Source organism: Ischnura elegans, chromosome 12 (assembly GCF_921293095.1).
Source record: "Ischnura elegans chromosome 12, ioIscEleg1.1, whole genome shotgun sequence".
Classification (NCBI taxonomy): Eukaryota; Metazoa; Arthropoda; class Insecta; order Odonata; family Coenagrionidae; genus Ischnura; species Ischnura elegans.
Genome location: NC_060257.1, coordinates 39,205,904 through 39,224,165, shown reverse-complemented (window position 1 = coordinate 39,224,165; position 18,262 = coordinate 39,205,904). Strand labels below are relative to the sequence as shown.

At 37.2% G+C, this 18,262-nt stretch overlaps 1 protein-coding gene and 1 non-coding gene across 2 annotated transcripts in view; one reads left to right on the top strand and one right to left on the bottom strand.

Annotated features, from left to right (window-relative positions):
- LOC124168841 (synaptic vesicle glycoprotein 2A-like) overlaps positions 1 to 18,262 on the bottom strand; it is a 173,459-nt gene that overhangs the window by 83,146 nt on the left and 72,051 nt on the right. The window lies entirely within an intron of this gene.
- On the top strand, positions 16,744 to 16,815 carry Trnae-cuc. The gene has a single exon. It is a non-coding gene; the product is annotated as a tRNA-Glu (tRNA).

Sequence of the window (18,262 nt, the reverse complement as noted above, 5' to 3'; positions counted from 1 at the left end):
ATTCCCAAGTGTCTCTGTTGGGCATAAACAATTATTTCTCTTCAGACAATATCAGTAACGCGTGACGATATTCTCCCCCGGGAACTAATGGGAGATTGATGTAAAGAGGTCAGTGAGTCACACATGCTTGATAAATGTCGCGGGTGGACATAGTTGCACCATGCCTGGCGATTACAACACCTATGGGCGAGGGATAATGTGGTGCCTAATTTTGTCATCTGTGGAACGCTTCCTTCTAAGCGAGCGTAAAGGTAAATTCACTATTTCTCTCAGCAAAATAAGATTTCCCAAAGATGTTTGGGTGAAAGTTTACCTTTTCCCCTCTATTTTAGGACAAGGATTTAAATTTCAGTGTATGCTATTCATGATTATTAAATATTTCACTTTTAACTATGTTAATAGTAAATTGTATCGAATTCTCCTCCCATCAGTGACGTCATGGCAAAATTAGCAGAGTCGGAACGCACTTTCCTAAATTTATTTTAGAAGTGAAATATTACTGTTTTTTTTACAAGTTATCGTTTACATTTTATTGCAATTTTTTGCTTCGGTTACTAATGTATAAATTAGACATTTTGAAGCAACAAAATTTGATAAAAATGATATTGGACGATTATGCCTTTTGTTAACGAGAAGCGGAACGGCGTTCCGGCACCATAACATCCCTGCCTCCCATACATTTGACTATCTATGTTTCAAATAACTTTACCTATTTGTATCATACTTTTTAATATGTTGGTATCCCTTGATATGCATACAATTCTAATGATGTATTTGTAAGTCTATTGCAGTACATTATGGCAATTGTGCAATTAAGTTCATTTTTAAATGGTAAAAGGACTAAATCCCTGTGCTAGCAATTCCACGCAAAATGAACTCTATTTTTATGTAGAATGGTGTAATATTATTTCTCGTTTTATGACATCAGTCTCGTTCGACTAAATTCCCCTACGAGCACTAAGTGAGACGGTTCTTCGTCCCAATTTCCGTGAACTGCAGCTAATAGATATTTACAAAGAAGGTGATTAAATCACATATTAGAAGTTATTACTATCACGTTACTTGGATATAATTTATGTAATTGTATGCAAGTGATAGCGAGTTTTGAATAGTAAAGGGAAAACCATTATGGACAGGGAGACACTCAAGGTTATCCGCAAAGTCCTACATAAAAATCTACCTTAACCGGAAAAGTATTAACAGTATGCATACATAAAAATCAATCGTATTCTATTCCCAAATTTTCTTCTTGATACAAATCAATTAACCATTTTTTTCTCATTTGACGATCACAGTACGTTTTAACGTTATAACGTTAATGGCAGACAGTGGTTCCTTGTTTCATTTTCCATTGAAATGCGATAAGGGGCATTTAAAGAGGTCAGTCTGAATGAAAATTTTGTGGAAAAACAAAGTTAAATTTTATCTATCCATAATGCGAGAATGAACGCCTAAATGTACCGTTTAACCACCAAACATGTGGGAATGCATGAAAAGATAATACAAACTGCTCTATTTTTTTTAAATATTCATACTACATGTTCCGTTCATGTACATTTTCCGTTCCGCTCCGGTCCACCAAAATCGTTCATGCAACGAGATGTTAATTCATACATATGACTGTATCGTGTACACTGGCATTAACCGGAAAAAGATCTCAATAACAATATTAATGTGCCTCAAAAAAAAAAGCACAACCCTATTCCAATTCCCAATTTAATGCACATGTTCCGTTCAGTTCCGGTCCGCCAAAATCGTTCATGCAATGAGATATTAACTCAAACATATTACAGGATCGTGTAAACAGGAATAAATCGGAAGAATACTTTAATAATAATATTAATGTGCCTCAACAAGATACAACCGTATTCCAATCCAATATTTAATACATATGTTCCGTTCAGTTCTGGTCCACCAAAATCGTTCATGCAATGAGATATTAACTCAAACGTATTACCGGATCGAGTAAACAGGAATAAATCGGAATAATACTTTAATAATAATATTAATGTGCGGATAAATCGAAATTCTTGTTGACCTTGTCATTGATTTGTTATAAACTATCCCTTAAAGAGTTAACCGGAACAAAACTTCAATGGTAATATTAATGCATCTAAACAAAATACAACCGTATTCCATTCCTAAAATTTTCTTATTGATACATATAAATTTACCATTTTTATATCTTTTGATGATCACAATACGTTTAAACTTCTTACACTAATGGCAGATAGATCCTTGTTTCATTTTCCGTTGAATGGAGATAATGGTCATGTAAAGAGGTCAGTAAGTCACACACGTTTGATGAATGCCGGGGCAGGACACAAAGAGAGTCTGTCGGTCACAGCGTGGATGGGAGATAATGCAGTGGGGATGGGTTTGGACGCTGGTTGCAAGCGAAGATAATGGAGTGGAACTCATGACGCGCCACGCTCCTCGCTTATTGTCCTTCTGTTGATGACTGTCAAGTGGTGGGGGGGGGGGGGAGGGATTATTAATCAGCGTGGAGTGGGCGACGTTGCATGTGCCCACGTGACGGGCCCATTTGACTGCCACCGCACAATCGATATGTATCGAACAGGCGAGGCAAGGGCGGGAAAAAATGGACAAGTAGTCCCAAAGCTGAGTTTATTCAGTGATTTATAATATACCCACCAGGCCACTCGGCGTATCTTGGTAAGGATTGTACACACAAAAAGCGGCAAACTTGTAACTGATCATATTTACTCTTTGAGTAAGCCAAGAGGTGTGTCTAACCGGCAGGATAACGCACCGCCGAAGTTTTATGATGTGACGTAAAAAACGGTAATGAGAAAACAATTCAAAGGACGGGTTGGACGCAATCGAAAGTAGCTTTACAGGGTTTGATAGCATGAGATGCACCTATTTGGTCGTAACACGTGCAGCCGTATGCAAACGCATAGCGGACATAGAAACAGACATCCTCTTTTGCATGCGTAGATATTTTAATGCTACAATTGAATGGTTTTGGAGGTAAGATACACGCCCCTTATGCCCTCTCCTGGCGGTATTATGATTTATTTCGAAGCATTTGAAAATGAAGTGACCCGTGACGCTTCAAAAATACAAATGATATTATTGTCATCAATTGAAATTTATCTTTTAGACCATTTCAAAAATATAAGTTATATTATTGTCATCAAAATTTTTATTATTTCTCCGTATAATTTATAAGCGTTCTGCTACTCAGGAAAGCGAGTAGCGATTTTGTCAACCCTTTTAAATGTGCGGTGGTTAACGACACGTTTAGCAGCTTATTGAATAATCTTCTATTGTAATATACGTGACTATCAAAAATAGCCAATTTGGTAATGTGCATTGCCACGATGTTTGTGCTTTAATTTACGCAAGAGGAACAATATAATAATTTCCTTACATGCGTAACTTCGATATTCATGTATTTTTCTACATCTTGGAAACTCAAATCTACCTTTAGGCCATTTGAAAAATTAAATAATTGGTGAAATTTAATTTTAAAAACCAATATGTAATGCGAAGATGTTGTTCTCTCTACGAAAAATACACTTTAATGTACCAATAAAATATTTTGCCCGCAACAAGATTATGAGGAGGACCGTTTCGATGTTATCATAGTTTTTCGCACGTTCTTCTTCACTCTTTCGACCGCCGAAGTTAAAAGTTTACGTTCGAACAATTTTTAATGATTTATTGTTGTAGTAGAATAAACAATGAGTAAAAAGATATATGACACGGCCCTATGGAGCTTCGGCAAAGTTTCATACAAGTGCTAAAAGTTCAGCGTTCTACCTTCTATGCGGCGATAGTAGGCCAATGCGAGGGCATAAGGAGAGTCGATTAAGCAACATTATACAGTGAAAAGAGCGAGAGAATAAGAAAAAACGCACAAAATTATTCATTTTTTAAACGAGCCGTATCCTTTCTAGTAAAAAAATAAAAGGCGCCCCTAACCACTTAGACGCCCACGATAATTGTCCGCGGTGTCATTGACGACGACTCCAACAAGTGCTTGTGGGCGTGGGTCTCCAGCGCAGACAAATTCGTTTGAGATTGGTACGTTACCTCGACCTTGAACTCCTTTCTTTCCTCATGAAGCATTTTCCTTCAAACACAAGTCATAGCAATCAGCAGCATCAAAACGACTCGACGAGGCCTTAATAACATGGAATCCATCCCTAAGTTCACGTGAAGGGTGCCTGGATTTTCTCGGAACGAGTTCTTGTTCGCCTATTTTTTCTATATACGACTGCGAAAGGATTTGAAAAGGGACTCAAATTTTTCTGTTTTTCGATCTTCCGCCCAATTCCCGTGCTATTCACTGTGAAAAATCGACGACTTTGACCCTTTCGTGGGTAAGTTGATGACGTCACACACTCCCACGGATCGGGCTCACCGCTTTCCATCTACCCCTAACTTCTTCGCATCGGCCTGGCGAGGTTAATTTTGTTTATATTCTTGTGAGTGATTATTTCCCTCAATAATCGGTTCTCCATGAACGAGTTAATGGACTGGAACTCTGATGACGTCACCAACTCATAGAAAGTGGGAAGTGCGTAGGCGTTATTATTGTACAATTATGAGAAAAAAACAAAATGAGGAGGATTTTCCTTTCGCGGATTAGTTGATTACGTCACATACTCCCAGCAAGGGGGTCCTGGCTTCTCAGTCTCCCTAGATCACACGTATAATCCTCGCGTTGTTAGTTGGGGTTTACTCTCACATGAGTGAGTCTTTACCTCATTAAGTGGTTCACCCTGAACGTGTTAGATAACCGGAACATTAATGACAACGCCAACCTATAAAAAGTGGGCGGCAACTTTCGCATCTTTAATTTAAACTTATTAAAGAACGACTAAATCAGGAAGATCCTTCCTTCCGCGGGTTAATTAATGACGTTTAAAGCTCCTACAAAGCAACTCCCTTGTCTCATTATTTTTCTGGTATGGTTCGATGGAGTTAACTCTCATGTGAGTGACTCTTTTCCTCATTGATCGGTTCTCCCTGAACGACTCAATATACCGGAACTCTAATGATGCCACAAGCTTTTGAATAGTGGGCGGCAAGTTTTGAATAATGTTTTATGAATGAGGAAAATATTATATTTTCCTCGTTCAGGCATTCATAACTAAATATTTTAAAGTATCAATCACGAATATTTCAAAAGAGGATTCTCCAATTGGCCACTAAATGTTTTTGTCACGATGTCTCTCCTCGCGTCACCAATGCTTTAATCGATCCCAATTTTACGGAGATATAAGCTAAAACTGTTAAATGACTTTCATATTCGTTATAATTTTACAGTGTCCCTAATTTCTCCCGGTAAATAATGCCACATCCTACAGGAAGTTGCATACATTGATCAACCATAAACAGTATTGTGTCAATACTCGAGCAAGAGAGCCTTTGTATTCCACGTCAATCTTTTTTGTGTGCGGGTATTATAGATTTTTTCACTATTACTATCAATGAGCTTAGCACGGTTAAATCATAAAGGTAATTAGAGATTATAAGTTGAAATATGGGAGAACAGATATAACTAAATATATCAAACAACACCGTATATTTACTTTTTATTAATATTAAATATTATTTTATTAATTTTAAATATAATATTGAAATTAAAAAAATATCATGCATATGAAAATCTCTTACATATATCGATGACTAAGTTCTAACAACACGTATCTCAAAATTTGGCCGGTCTGAGTTAATACTGCTAATGCTGTTAATAAAAAATATAAGTCAAGCAAAGTTTAAATTTCTGAAATATCACAAGTGAATGCAATCGGTAAGATAACAAATCACTGAATCCTAAGAAATAAATTTACTTTTCATGTATATTAGCACCAGATCTGTACAAAAAGTGTAAGATGGTAGCCCCAAAACTATTCAATAAGAGGTACCTATATATTTCACAATTATTAGTGTTTTCTGATGTAATATATTTGAATTTAATGGAATAAAGTTATATTATATTATATTATATTATATTATATTATATTATATTATATTATACTAGCTGACCCGGCGAACTTCGTACCGCCTAACAATCAATGAACTTACAGTTTACTTGCACCATTTATAAATCAAGAGCGGCTGTATCGTTTTTAATCATGTTTAATTTATTATAATAAAATAAGGATACAAATTCAATAAAACTACGTAAATAAGTACCAAAATTGCTTGGCAGAAAGACATTTTTTTTATTGAATCTACATAGGGTGAATCGGAGCACGTTTACGTGGATTTTTTTCAACAAATTTTCTTACGTTTTAGCTTAAGAAATTTTGGGCATTGTGGTTTAAAGCAGTTCATGAAATAAAAATTATACGCATTCAGTTGTTGGCTATTTGCATTATTAGCTGTAAAAAAATGTTTTTAGGTCCAAGTCTGTTGCATACACTTGGCCCATTCAGGGGGCAGGTTGACACGACCCCAGACCGACGCTTGACTGATGCTCAAAATCGTGCAAGAAAAGCCCCTATGAAGCAGCATTCGCATTAAATGACTTAAGGCGCGCCAGTTTTAGTATCTCTGTTTGGAAAAAATGCACTGCGTAAACGTACTGCATGCGTAAACGAACCACGGTGAGCCCTACACATTCGGGTTTAATGTCTTGCGTCAAGCACCTTCTGAGAAACAACAGTTTTTGTTTTGTTATCAGGCGCAAGATGAAGCGGATGAAGCTAAATAAATATAGCGAAGCAAAGCAGTGACGCAGCGAGGGGAGGTTTTGGGGGATAAACCCCCCCCCCCCCCAAGAGCTTAGAGAATTTTTTTATGAAAGATTTTGTTATTAATATTTGGGGGACGGATGACTAACAAACAAAACATATTTAACTATTCACACAGCCACAAAACCCACTATTTTGAACCATTTATCTTAAAAAATGTCTGGAGGAAGTACCCCCACACTTCCCGCTTACCTTAGCGAGTTTTCTATACCCTACAGACCCGTGGTATTAGCTGCGCCCAAAACCCCCTATCCTAGCTACGCACTTGAAGCGAAGGAAGAAATACAGAGCATAGTTTATCGACTCGTGAACATAGCACGCTAAATTGACCATGAGAAAATCATGGGTTTTCATTAGCACATGAGCACAAACAACACAAAAACTGAAAGAATGACCATGCGATTTTTTAATCGTTATCACGAATGCAACACGAATTGTAAATTGAATACGTTTAAGCTCAAAAGGGCATATGAGTTGAGATCATGGAATCTACGGAATGAGGACTTCCTAACCTTTGAATTTTCCTTTGAGTAAAGTTGCGTGAATCACATTCATCACCAATTTTTTTAATGATCAAACACGTTCCGTTGGATAGTTATGGTTGGTTTAGGCTTCGAAAGTTCATGAGCACAGAAACTACATTTCTCTGTAAATCGTGCCTTGGTAAGCCAGGTACGTCCAAGGACTTAAAATATTTAGATAGATAGTTGATTTCGTCTTCGTTTGTTACACATGTAAAAGATTCGAATCCATGCAGAGTACGAACTATTTGAATTTACCTCGTTTTAGTCATCCACATCTTCGTTCTTGCTCGCTAAATCAACCATCTTTGATTCTTTTGGTGATCAATCATATTCTGGAACTCTTTGTTGATGAGCTCACCTTCCGCTATAACTAATTTGCAGTCATTCCAAGGAAATGAGTTAAAACTACTCGATTCCTCGACAGGAACACGGACATTACCGTTTGTCAACAATTGCTTGGAGATTTGTTTACAAATACGGTAGTGAAGTGTCAACTCGAGCTGGGCCACGGCTGGGCTTACAATCAGCTCGAATTAAATTTTTTAAATGTAATTTCAATTTAATTAATATTTTGAATATATTTAGTAATTAAAATGTTATATTGTTACTAAATTCAGTTATTAAAGTGGTAAAAACAAAACAAATTATTTAATTTGTAGTTTTGACCGACTTATCAATTGTTGTGTTACTATAACTCCTAAAAGCATGCCCATAGGAAAGAGATGATTTTTTTTGTGAAATTATCCTTTTTTAATGGCCTATATGTTAACCCCGCCTGAGACGAATCCAAAGAACCAAATCTCATTGAAATCGGTGCAGCCGTTCTCGAGTTATAAGTGTTCTAACTAACACGATTTTCGACTTTCTTTTATATATATAGATTATATTATATTATATTATATTATATTATATTATATTATATTATATTATATTATATTATATTATATTATATTATATTATATTATATTATATTATATTATATTATATTATATTATATTATATTATATTATATTATATTATATTATATTATATTATATTATATTATATTATATTATATTATATTACATTACATAAAATTGCGAAGATAATTTCCGATTTGACCTACGATTATTCTTGTAAGCATTCAAGCTTTCCTCTTGTGTAGCACTCTCATGCGAATTGCGAACTTTGCGAACACCCAGGCAAAAGTTTTTTCACCTCAAAATATACTATTCTTTTAACTTTTTTTTGCATTTTCCCACTTAAAATACATGGGAGTCGGTCATAGTCACATTATCAAGGCCGACTCCCATGTATTTATGAGAGGGTTGCTGTTTATTCATTATTAACTCGGTCGATTCATTCGCTCCTCATAAACCGCATCATTCATCCCCGGCAAGAGATTTACTGCAATTTCCACCCATTATGATTCTGAACTTCAAATTCCTCGAGCCCGCACCAATATATGTTGTAAATCTTTTCAGCTAACAGCATGTAGATTCTGGAACTCTCTAACACTAAATGTAATAACAACACAATCACTTAAAACGTTTAAAGAAAGTGTGTACTCCTATTTGAAGACCAGGACTTAAGTTATATTATCATCTTTATTTTGTGATGTCATCCTAACTTTCTATACAAATATATATATATATATATATATATATGTGTGTGTTTTCATTACGATATGTGTTAAAACCTATATTCTTGTGTTATCCATATCGAATACTTTACTGTTTTTGTCCAAACATTTAATACTTGTCAAGCATTTCGATAATCTCTTCAAAGACGAATATTTACTCTTTTTATCGCTGATATGTTATCTATTTGTCAACATGTAATTTTTTAGAGCAGAACATTATACGTATTTTCTATTCTTTCGCTCTTATAGGTTTTCACTCGAGCATAATAAATATTAATTCATTCATCCTCATCGTTCTCCCGTAGTACCACATTTCCTCTCTCACAAGGCCTCTTCCCTTGATTTCTCCGCATGGACAATGGCAGAAGCATACATGAAATCATAATTGCCAAGGTAATGGGAAACATGCATGAAATATGTTCATCATGCTACTAAGTCTCCTTGAATAGACAATTTTCTCACGAGTCCAAATATATAAGCCAAAACTCTCCTCGTATTTCACAAACGTCATTCAACGCTAATTAAAAGTGCTCGTAAATCGCTTGAAGTCACGTGACCAGAAACGCCTTCTGACGTCATAGGACGATACACCATTCACTTCACTAAGACGGTAGACTGGTAGAGCCTTGAATGCAAGATATCGAAGTAAAAATAGCAATTATTTTCGACAAATTTGCCTTTGAGCCCCTGTATAGACCGATTTTCTATCCACTTCCTCATTCTGTCATCAGTGGATACCGTACCGGGACGTCACGCTCCGATGACGTCGTGTTTTCGAGCACCCGATGAAGATTAATTTTTAAAGACTCATAACTCAGCAAAAAAAACATTATTCATCAGCCATATTTTCGGCGAGTACATTTGAGGTAGGGACCTTCTTACTATAGTTCTTTAAAAATAATTGTGCATGTTCCCCATTTGCGATTTCACTTAAGGTCATCCTTGTACGCATCCATGCTTTCCTCTTGACTGCCACCCTATTGCGAATTACGAAATGTGAACGCATATTTACGATTCATTCGAGAGCGCGAGGAAGTTTCTCGAGTAAAATAACAGCTTGAGATTGCTAAGCAACACCACTTAAGCAATTACGACGCACTGCCGTAGGGTCACTCAAAAAAAAGTCTCGCAGCTCAAAAAGCCCTGGATGACGTCCAATATCGTTTAAAAGGCTCACTCCATTTAAGTGGAATTAAACTTATCCAGCAAAAACGCTGCGGCACTGGAAACAATGCTGGAAATAACTTTATCAAATGACACGAAGGCCTATGGAGCTCCTTGGAGAAAAGTCAAACGTTGGAGACTAATGGATTCACAACGAAGCTGATTGCATTGCTCTTCGCGAATAAATATCGTCGCGAGAATAAACAATGGGTATCAGGACGTTTTCGTAAGTAAAAACCACGGATATTGCAATAATGGAGTCTTTAAAACGGCCTCTAAATGTTTTTATGTTTTTTTCCCCAACTGCGCATTTGATTGCGTTTACGAAAGTCCCCACTCGCGTCGCTGACGGGCCAAACGACTCGAATTTCACGGAGAAATTAGCTGTAACGAGAGCTATTAACCGAAATGTGCAATTGTCATGATCTGATCTTTCAAATTCATGATTTTTTAATGCTATTCCTCGCGGCTGTTGATAAAATATACTAAAGGGTGAATCAAAAACCAAGTACTGTTCCACAAACTTAAATTTGCTGTTAATTAGTTTCAACGGCTATAGCGTCATTATCAAGACAAACAGTGTAGATCAGGTGCTTGGAAAAATGGGACTTGGGAGTCTTTCAATCGAGAACTTCTTATGTGTTCATCGACACGAGTTTTAAATTTGCGGCCCGTTTGAACGACCTACACTGTTTGTCTTGATAATGGCGCTATAGCCGTTGAAACTAGTCATAGGCGGATCTAGGAGGGGCACGTGCCCCCCCAGACCCTTAAAAAATATGCAAGATTTTGAATACGGTCCCATTAGAATTGCGTTCATTTTGTATTACGAGGTATACTTGTGCCCCCCAGGACAAAATCCTGGATACAGCCTTGCTTGTGCCCCCCCCCCCTCAGAAACAAATCCTAGATCCGCCCCTGAAACTAGTCGATAGCAAATTAAAGCTTGTGGAACAGTACTTAGTTTTTGATTCACCATGAATATCTCATCTTTCCACCAAGTAACGCCCAAATCAGCTGAAATATATTAAATATTGAGAATAGAAAGGTATATTCTATGGGCTGAAATGGGACAGGGAGAAGAAAAGTTGTGTCACGAAAGTTTAACCCTGGTAAGCTAATGCTAATGGGAACCAAAATTACTAATGATGCTTTGGTCGAAAACGCACAATTTTTAAACTGCAGAAACTTTGAGCCAAGCACTCTGATTGGCTGCGAGTTTGCCCTGTTGCCGGATACCTTGGTTTCATCGCGATCTCTGGCAGGAAAAGAATTCGATATCATGAGTTGTCCAGAGCATCCGGCAACAGGGCAAACTCGCGGCCAGGCAAAGCACTTGGCTGTGAGTTTCTATAGTTTTAAAATAGTGATTTTTCTACCTAAACATCATTAGTAATTTTAGTTCCTACTGGCATCAGCCATCCAACGTTAAAATTTCACGACATAATTTGACTCCACCCTTGACTTTAGGCACTGATATTAATATAAGTGTCTCGTATACTTATAAATGTATTTTAAAATATTTATACTTGGCTTTAAAAAATTGGTGTGTGTTTCGAAAAGTTTCCAAAGTTATACTACAAAAAACACCAAATGCAATTAAACCGCTACTTACCTTGCTTTCTGACATATACTCGTATTACTCTGTAATCTATTATGATATAGTTCATGACAAATCTCTTGCCGCCATCTTGAATTCAGCAATCACCAAATGAGTGACTAGTTTCTTTGAGAAAATTAAATACTGATTTTATTGAATTCAATCATTTCACTGTAGTTTTATCAAGATAAAATATTTGCAGCCTAAATTTTAGTTTGAGAAAAAAGTTGGCATATTCGTGGAAATCTCCAATACATCCTAATTGGGCGGCTGTGTGATTCCTCGACTTGTGCTTTGGTTACGCTCAATACTATTTGGCCTTCCAAGTGTGCGCACAGCGGTGACTTCATTCAGTGCACGTTCCTCGAGCGATGCCTGACGTAATTACGAATCGATCCCAGACTCCCGTGGAAGTTTACACGCTGTCCACGTGAGGGGGTTACCAAACCTTTTGATGATTCCTCAGTTCTCGCAAACGATTCAAAGCCACCGACTACGGATCCGATATGACCGTTTTCATATGCTTAAAAATAAAGCATGATACCACTTAATAGTAGCGTAGCCAGGAGGGGGCTCATGGGGCACGTGCCCTACCCCCCAAACCAATTAATTTTAGCAGAAAAATATCTACGTATATAAAAGAGGATGCCTGTTTCTATGTCCGCTAAGCGTTTCCATACGAGTGCACCGATAGCGTTCAAAGTTAGATCATAGGTGCATCTGATACTTAATAACACAGTTAGAACGCGAGTAAAGAAGAGCTGCCAGGTATGTGAAAGGTCGTTACGATAGTCTTGTTAGCGTAACTGACCTCTTAGATAAACTTGGATGGGAATCTGTGTCAGACCGTACATTGAAAAAGAGACTAAACCTTTTGGATAAATTCAAGAGCTTTGTATTTTCTAACGAAGTTAGCCATATCTTACGAACGCCAACATATTACGGAAGACCAGATCATATAGATAAAATAAGAGATATAGACTAGAACAGATAGATTCAGAATGTCTTTTCTCCACGATCAATAAGAGATTATAACTGCAGCGTTAGAACTCACAAATAGATTAGATGACTGGTATTGTAACTTACTAACTTATATAAAGCACAATGCATGTTTATGAATTTTATCATTATTTCTAACAGCATATGGTAGAATAATTTGTTAGCATGCGTGACATTTTTTGGACCGTGTGATGTGCATGTGGAAATCCTATTGCATGCTGGTAATAGATCACCCCCTGCCAAACACCCTAGAGGTAGCTCGCAGAGTATTATTTAGATGTAGATGCTATCAAAACCTGTACTGCTACTTTCGGTTGTATTCGACGAGTCCTTTGCGTCGTTTTCTCATCACCGTTTCCTACGTCACGTCATGCAATTTCTGTGGTTGGACACCCTGCTGGATAGGCACACTTCTTGACACGCTCAAAGGGAAAACATAACTTAAAGGATTTCACACTTAACTATCAATCTAACTCTTGGTGCAAACCTTTTTGTTGGGGCATGCGTTCGCAAGACGTTTTTGCCTAGATGCGTAGGTGCACATAGTGATTAATGTTGTGGAGTGGGGTATATGCTGATCCTGTGCTCGGTTAACAGAAATCGTTTTTTCCATTGTTTGCTGTTAAATATGTATACCATCATCATATCTGCTTGGTTCCTTTGCCTAAAAATCCTTCCATGTGACCATGAATATCAAGTGCCAAGTTCCCCACTACTCTGGGTACTATCCTTCCCGAGCAACACCGGGTGGCCTATTTGTAGACTAATAAAACTTAAACTAACTTTAGTCACGTCAGCACCTTGTTTGGTAAAACCTACCGCCATTTACCAAAACATTTGCGTCGTTTTCTCATTACCGTTAGTTAAATCACGTCATGCAATTCCTGTGGTTGAACATTCTGACGTGTAGGCATACCTCTTGACTCGATAAAAGGAAAAATAAAACTCCAAGAGTTACTACAATTAACCATTAATATTATCGGTGCAAGCATTTTTGCTGGGGTATGCATTCACACGACATTTTTGGTATACGCATATGAGGACACACGTAACGATGTTGTGAAGCGGGGTATCCTGATAAACAACAAAAGAACAACCATAACAGCAAACTGTACCTGAAGATGCCGCCTTTGCGACGAAACCGGTCGACTTGAATAAATTCTATGAAAAAATGACCACACCATATTAATTCTTTACTATGGATTTTCACAAAGCAAAGCCTGAAACCATCGCGTTTATTAAAATACAAAAATGTTATAATAAAGACTCTTTTTCCAAAAACAGTATAAAATGCACTGAAAGGTAAAAATAATCTTTTCATCACTCGGATAATTAAGCGTGGGTGCTGATTAAGTTTATTAGGAATGAGTAGAGAAAGGAATAATAGGTGAGTTAGGATCGGCACGCAATATCAATATTTAAACCTATACAGCAACAGCGCTTTATTATCCGATCGATGCAAAGGTTATTTTTCTACTTTTTAGAGCATTATATACTATTTTTAGAAATATAAAGTTTTCTTAAATCTTTTTTTTTTCCTTTTTTTCAAGTAAATGATTGTAAATAATTAAAACCGTTATATAAAAAATTACAAATTGTTGATATGGACTTGGCATGCACTCGTTTCCACCGACAACTGTCAGTGCGAAATGTTCTGTAAGAATCAAACGCCATCAATTGAGAATTTAAAAAAAAATCCGTATCTAAGTATAGATTAATAATTAGAGTACAATGGAACGAAATATCAAATGTCTGAAAATTGAACGTTGTATTGTCATCATAATATTGTCATTGGAACATGACAATCCGAATTTTTATGTTGCTGTTTATGGCAATACTTGTCGAAGCATGCGAACAATATTGATTGTGATAAAAAATTATTTGTCGTTTTGAGAAAAAAATTATATAATATCCATCAGATCTTAAATATCATATGATAAAAATAAGACTTAGGCTTATCACCGAACTAATTTTCAACCCATTCGCAAATGAATGAAGTCTTCTGGAAAGGAAACATGTTTGTCACATGGAAATGGCGCTATTATCTCTAAAAATGGTTATCTCTAAAAAGTTGGAAAACTTGTTATCACGAATTTAAAATTTTGAATTGTCCACAATGCTATTTTTGTAATTTTGATTTTACATCTCTATGAATGATGTCATTTTTGGAAATGCTATTACTAGTTGGCATATGTGACAAATCAGTGGCGTAACTAGGGATATGCTTTGGTGGGGAATAAGGGGGTATTGGGGGGGGGATGAGGGGACTAACGTGGCCTACCCCCCAGGAAACGGAAATTTCAGGAAAATGTTTGAAAATAACATGCCTGAAAATGCATTTTTCATCATTTTTGCGTTTAAAATTTAACTTTAAGCAGATCCAGTTATAATATATCAAGTCCGGACACAAGATTTTTATGAATTGGATGAATGAGGCAGATATTTTGTGGAGATCCATTATGAGATATGAAGTGAAACACTTTGCACTTTCCACATAAAAATTTATTACACTAGAGTCGACATGTTTCGCTGCACTGCAGCATTATCAAGACTCTCACGTGACGCGACGCGAAGACGCGAAACATGTCGACTCTAGTGTAATAAATTTTTATGTGGAAAGTGCAAAGTGTTTCACTTCATATCTCACAAGATTTTTAATAATTATTCGATTTCTCCGAGGTTTTGGAGGGGGGGATACATCCCCCCATATTTACAGCACTGAGACAAGTATTTATTTTGTATCGCACAGTGGTGAACTTACATCCTAATACAGGTTTCACTATTGAAGCATCGACTCGCAATAATGGTCTTCCTTGTGGTGGCACCGCATGAAATTTTAAGCCAGAATCGAAGTCAAGGACGGAATACAAATGAAAAACTCATTACGCGGAACATTTCCCAATATCATATGAATATTCATTTTTTGATGCATCCAAGGAAGTGGAGGATTGTTTTTTTTTTCTTTTGGGGAACTGAATGTTCGCATGTGTTTTGTAAACCCATATAATTGCGCGGTGGAGGACAACAACACATTTAGAGGCCTCCTAGAAGATACTCTTTTGTAATATTCGTGTATTATTCGAGGCCTTCCTCACACGCCCTGTTTATTTCCTCAAAGTTCTAATTAACTCCAACTCTTAAGAACCACAATCCGGTATTGTCAAGTGGTTAGGATATACGGCTCTCACCCGGAAGGCCCGGGTTCGATTCCCGGTACCGAAATTCCATTTTAATTTTTTTCTGTTAGCTTTGGTAGGTGCAGAATAATGGGCTTGCCAATCATCCACGAAAACGCGATTTATAAAAATAATTACAAAGATAGAAGGAAAAAAATACAGCAAACACAAAAACATTCCTCTTTAAATTGAAACATTAGCGGCTGATTAAAGAAAAACGTGGAAATTGCCGACCACTTTTCATTAGTCTGTGACGTCATTAGAGTTTCGGTCCATTAAAACGTTCAAATAATTCCAGTAATAGAAAAGTTTCTCGGGTTTTCCACCGGTTGATGTCGTCCATGTCTCCCGACGTTTCGATCCTCGACTTGCTGATCATCCACGGGGGATCTTCGGTATGCCGTTCTTCGAAATTTTTCCAGTACATATACACTCCCTCCGAGGTCAGGTGTAACCTGATTGGTCCACGCTTGTTGAGTTTTTTCCCGCCAATTTTGTTTTATATAATGGACTTCGTCGATGGACAATAAGATCATACATAATTCCAGTAATGACTAGTTAGGGGCGTTTGACGTCACTACTTTGGTTCCAGCATACCTTGCGCGTCCCTATGGTAACGTGCCATTGAGTCACGTGTCTTGCACATGATTAGCGAATGATTAACTACAGCGGTACAATTGCGTATCAAGAAAAAACCATTTAGGGGCAGCTCATACTACTACATATTACCAAAAATTACAGATAAATTAAAAAGTAAACAATACATAGTTATTGTACCTTTTCACACGATTTATTCAAGACGACCGGTTTCGTCGCAGAGGCGACATCATCAGGTACAGAAATCGTGTATTATTCAATGTCTTCCTGAAACGCCCTGTTTATTTCCTCAAAAGTTCGAATTAACTCCAACTCTGAAGAACCACAATCCGGTATTGTCTAGTGGCTAGGATATCCGGCTCTCACCCGGAAGGCCCGGGTTCGATTCCCGGTACCGGAATACCATTTTTATTTTTTTCTGTTAGCTGTTACGATTTCTGTACCTGATGAGGTCACCTCTGCGACGAAACCGGTCGTCTTGAATAAATTCGTGTGAAAAAGTAAAATAACTATTTATTGTTTACAATGGATTTCCACAAAGTAAAGCCAGAAACAATCGAGTTTAAATTAAAAAGTGTTTCCATCAGTTTTGTGTTTTCTTTCTGGGTAAACTGTGGGATTAGATAATGTTTAAACATTTTCGTTAATAAAAAATATGCGTTCGAAAAATACAAAAAATCCATTTTAATTATCAGCATTGATTTATGCAACTTACTCAGGAAGATGAATGCTGTAGACGTAGTAGTTTTCCCTAGGCCGAGTTACGAAGTTCATGAGGTTGACAAAACGCCCATAGTGTTACAGTGCGCGAAGCCATTTCCTGCACTTGCGTGTCTACATTTTTGAATTTTTCGTAAAGCAAAAAATAAATCATAATTTAGAATAAAATTCTCTTTAAAATGACGTTTTATTCATCATTACAGCATGCACTGAAGCCCAGGTATAAATTCGCAAAATACAGTGGCACACTGGGGCGCAGCTAGGAATTATGGCTGGGGGGGCAACTAATACCGGGGTGTGTGGGGGTATGGAATACCCATCAGGATAGGCGGTAGGTGCGAGATTAATAAATTGCGAAATTTTAAAGATAAATGGTTCAAAATGGTGAGTTTTTTATCCTCATTGTGTAGGGCGTGCTGTTCCGCTTTTCCACTAGTTGGTGACGTCATTACAGTTTCGGTCCATTCACAAGCTCAAAGACTGGGAGGTGATTTTAAAATATCTGATTAGCGCTAACCATAAGATGATACAGCCTTCAAATTTACCTGGCGGTGGCTGAACACTCCGGTTAGCTTGAAGTATTACCTTGTACTGAAGCTTACCGGAACTTTAACCCACCTCTAGGTAAAGTAAAATTCTGTATAACCTTATAGCTACCGTTAATCAGACATTATTAAACCGGCCCTTAGAGTTAAGGCCTGGCGCGAACGGGTAATGGCCACATGGAGTCGAGGTTTCATGGTACAAAAACACGAACGAGGTAACGTCTACAAGCATAAACGCATGAATGAATACGAAAATTCACTGTGTAACATTCCAACTTGTGCGAACGTATAAAAGGTCAGTAGAACCTGTTCTAAATTGGTTCATGCATTCGTACATCTTCCGTTCCGGTCCATCAAAATCGTTTACGCATTCACATATTATTTCGTACGAGTTAATGAACCGTGTAAATAGGCCTTAAGGATTAGTAGAGGGCGGGTGACGTCACTACTTAGTTCCCCAGACTCCTTAAGCGGCTCAGTGGTAATGTGGTAATGGGTCATGTGACTAGCATACGATTAGCGAATGGTAAACTATTGTTGCACAATTGGGTAGCAAAAAATCATTCGAAGGAAGCTCAGTCA